Raw genomic sequence first — 4,504 nt, forward strand, 5'->3', positions numbered from 1 at the left:
CCTGCTTTCCAAGGTGTTTGATCTCTCCTCCCAGAAAGGCACTCCCTCCTCCCCACCAGCTCTGGCCAGGCCCCTCCTCCAGCCCCCAGGCCTCCTGCCTGTAATTCCAGAATCGGAGAAACCCAGGCCACCCCCACCTCTCCCACTCAGGCCCACAGCTGGGCTGGGGCCCCACACCACACACAGGACAGCTTGTCTCTGCAGGAGACTCTCCACCCCCCAAACCATTTGCCCGAAACTTGATCTCGTTGGCCCTCGGAGTCACCTCGGTGGAGAAGCCTGCTCAGGGCTTTGATGGCTGACTTCCCCAGCTGTGGCCCCGGATGGGCTCAGGAACCCCCTACCTACCCTCATTTGTCACCATCCATCACGGGGACTGGAGGGGAGGGCGGGAAGGATTGCACCAAGCTGGAGGGGAACCACCAGCTAAGCCTTTAATAAAGTGATCCTGATGGGCTGGCCTGGCGTCCTGCTGCTGCCCAGCTGGGCTGAGGGCCCTGACCAGGGGGAGGGAGGAGTTTGTCACATTTTCAGGGGCTTTGGGGCTCAAATTTCAGTTACGATCCATTCCAAGGGGAGAGTCAAAAGGCCCACTCAGAAAGCTTTCTCCTCAACCCCTCATAGCCTGGTCTCTCCCCAGAAAACTGATGGAGCTCTGGGGCAGCTATGTGTCTGTCCCCGAAACCTGCAGCCCCCGAAACCACATGGACCGTCCCCAGATCCCCACTGCTGAGGAGGGGGTGGGCTTAGGCACACCATGCTCCCGCTTCCCCTTCTTGAAGGGCTATGAGCAAGACTGGGGAGAAGCAAAGGCTCGGAAGGTGCCAAAACTTGGTGCAGAGACCGGCAGGGAGTGTAGGAAGGGGTACAGGCGGGCCCCTAAATTCCCAGGAGGACAGCTGGGGAGTTGTCTTCATCCTCCTCCAAGGAGAAAGGGGGTACAGTCCATAAAATGGTGGGGCAGCCCAACGAGCACAGGTTTTAGGATGGAGACTGGCTTCCAATGTTGGTGAAGACCCCTAATAGCAGGCATAGCAACACGGATGGTGCCAGGGCTGCTCAGTGGAAGCGGCGGTGGGGGGGACCAGCCCAAGCCAAGCTGGAAGGGGTCTGCTAGCTCTGACCTGATGAATTGTCTTCCCCAAGGAGAAGGCTTTTTACACAGAAAGAGTTGAACCCACAACACAAAGGGAATTAAACTTTGGCCCATTTTCAGGAATCTATCGCCAAGGAACACTTGCATTATAAAGAGAAGATGCCCAAGGCGGTTTGTCACCAAGTCCAATACCCATCAGTAAGCTTTGATGCACCAATATGCTAAGGTACCACTCAGCTGGCACAAAGAAGGGGGCACCTCCTTGTGGACTGGCGTGGCAGAACCTCCAAGGCTCGGTGCCAAGTGACAATAACCACAAATGCACGTTGCTGAACAATATGTGAATCGCAATCCCATCTTATGTTCCTGTAAACGGTATACGCGCATGTGTATAAATACATACAAAATGACTCTGCAGACACAGCACACTGTTCACAGCGGTCATATTCGGGGAGGAATAAGTTTGGGAAAAAGAAGGGGAATTTTCACTTGTTTGAAATGTATATTTAAAATCTGTCTATCTAGGTAGTAAGCAAAAGGAAAACACCATGAGGCTGGTTGGAAGCCTGCTGCGAGGAAAGCCCGTGAAGGCATCACTGAGCTGTGTAAAATGGGTTCAGTCCACAGCCTGAAAGGGTGCATTCCCCAGCCTCCCTTGAACTACACGCAGCCCTGAGACTAAGTATTGGCCAATGAGATGGAAAAAGAAATGTTTAGCATAACTTCCAAATGAAGTGTTCTTTAAAAGAGAGGTATTTTCTTTGCCCTTTTCTTCCTTTCAGTTACTTGAAATGCAGTTGCGATGGCTGGATCTCAAGCAGACATCTTGGACAAGGAGGTGAAGGTCAGGAATTAAATAGGATAGAGCAGTAAGTTAGCTACGAAGACAGAGCTAAGCTAAGGGCAGATCTTAGTGCTGGAGGAGACCTCGGAGACCCCTGCTCTACCCATAGTCACCATTACATCCAGAGGAAACAAGGCCCAGAAAGGCCATACGATGTTCCAGGGGCAGTAACTGAGCTAGGAGATGTTTTGCCAGAGTCCCCACCACCGTCACCTCCCACCCACATGACTTTTTCTCCAGCAACCTCCCTTCCCAGAGCTTGGATGCTGCTCCATTCTGTGGCCGGGGGCCTAGTCCCTGGGGCTGGGCAAAGACCCCCAGAGCTGGTTAAGTGGCAGGCCTGAGACACACCTCTCGGCATTCTGTTTGATGAGAACATAGCAGAACGTCTGCCCACTGCTGCTGCTGGTAGGTCTGTCTGTCAGTATCTCCTGTTTGGCTTTTCTCTCTCTCTCTCCATCTTTTTGTCTACCTGTCTGTCCCAGTCCGTCAGTCTCTCCTTCCATCCCTATTATTAGCTCTCTCTCCCACCCTCTCGCTGTCTGACTCAGTCTGCCTGTCTCCTATCTTTCTGTCTCTGCCTCATTCTGTCTGTGTCAATCTCTGTGTGTCTTTCTCCTCTCTGTCTCTCTCCTGCTCTTTGTTTTGCTTCTCTCTGTCTCCCTCTCTCTGAGCCTGGTATGAAGTTGGTCTCTCCTCCTAGAGGTTTTAGGCAGTTCTTTTTCTTGGGCTGGTTTATGTGCTTATTTGGTACTGCCCCTGCCAGCTCCTGCCCCTGTCCCCTATCCTCTCTGTCTGTCCCCGATGCTGTAGTAGGACTGTTGCTGGTCTCAGAACCCCAGGTTGTGCAGGGCTTCCAAGCAGAGGTGTGCATACTTGGAGACAGTGGAGCAGCTGGGTGACTGGGCACGTGGAAGACAAATGTCAGTGCCGCCATAGAGGCGCGCACTCTGTTTCTCCTGCCACCCCAGGAACTTCATCCCTTCCAAGCCCAGGATGGCAGAGGGGGGCTTTCACGGCGAGCCCAGGGGTCATGTGTGCAATGCAGCTCTGCTCTGCTGACCCAAGACTCTCCTGACAGTGCTCTGTGCTGGAGCCTGGAGCGGGAGGCCAGGAGGGAAAGGTATGCAAACTGTGGGTCTGGAAGCATGGGGACTGGATCAGAGTTACCACTCAGATGGGAGATTGTCAAGGTGGCCAGACCCTGGCCGTAACCACCATAATCAGTGGAGGGAAGACACTAGGCTTCTAGTTTTGCCTTTACCTCTTACTAGCGGAGTGACCATAAACAAGGCCCATTCCTGCTCTGGGCCTCAGTTTTCCCATCTGTGCAATGGAGAGAGGCTGGCTGCTCTGCTCCACTTCGCCAGTCTAAGTCTATGATTCTATCACCCCCATGAGGCTCTGACACTGTGGACTTGGAGGGTGTGGGGTGTGGGCCTGGGACAGTTCCACTGTGGGGAGGGGGAGAATGCTGGAGGGGGCTGGGTACTGAAGTCCCAGTGTAGAGCAGTGACGTCACATTATCACACTGGCCTGGAATCTGGAGGTCTGAGGGCAAGATCCATCCTATCACTCCTCCACCTGGTCTCGTTGCGCCTCTGTCTTACCATCTGTAGAAGGGGATGATAGCCCCAGCCCCCAGGCCCTTGGGAAGGTCCAGTGAACTCACAGATGTCCCTTCAGGGAGGATGCAGCTCTGAGCAGAGGCCAAGAGTGGGGTGGGGTGAGGGCATTTGGAGGTGGGCCTTCACATGGGGGTCTGAGGACCAACAGGAGTCACAGGAGGTGTCAGTGGGGAAGGCTCAAAGGAGCCATTGTGTGAAGCAGGAAGGAGGCCCTCCGGGGTGGACTAATCACAGGCCCCTTTCTTCCAGACAAAGCCAAAGGCCTCTGTGTAGCCATTCTTCTGGGGAAGAAAGAAGGCTGGAGGCCCCATTAAAACCTTTCATGCTGGGGCTGCGGAAGGAAGAGGCCTGGAAGTCAGCACTGTTGCCTCCTCGGCTCACCCCCCACCTCCTACTGCCACCCCCTCCTGACTTCTTCAGAGCCACGCCTCTGCCTGGAGTTTGAACCTTTTGAAAACCACAGGAGGCACCTGGGAGTAGAGAGACTCCTGGGAAGGGTATCTGGTCCTGCTCCGCTCTCCTGAGCTCAGTTTCTCCATCTGTAGAATAGGAGTGCTATCCAGCCCTGACCTGCTAAAATTCATTGAGGTTTCCAGACCTCCTCCATGGAGCTGAGGGCAGGCTGGGAGAAGCCTGAGCATTAGGAACGCCTGCCTCCAGCCTGCCGCTTACCCCCATGCTGCTGCCCTCCCTCCTGGGCACCAGGATGCATCTCTGAGTCCAAGTGTGGGTCAGAAGCCCCAGATGGTCTTCGCTTCTCACAGATGGAGTCCAGATGAAACAGCCGAAAGAAGCATTTTTTAAATTATTTTCTGCACAAGCAGAAGCTGGGTCAGGTTTGTCCATTAATTCATTTATCCTTCCATTCATTCATTCATTCTAGAATGCTTTAATGGTCCCCAGGCACCTTCCTTTTGTCCAGGCCTGTCCAGCACA

Source organism: Rhinolophus sinicus, linkage group LG03, assembly GCF_036562045.2.
Source record: "Rhinolophus sinicus isolate RSC01 linkage group LG03, ASM3656204v1, whole genome shotgun sequence".
Lineage (NCBI taxonomy): Eukaryota > Metazoa > Chordata > Mammalia > Chiroptera > Rhinolophidae > Rhinolophus > Rhinolophus sinicus.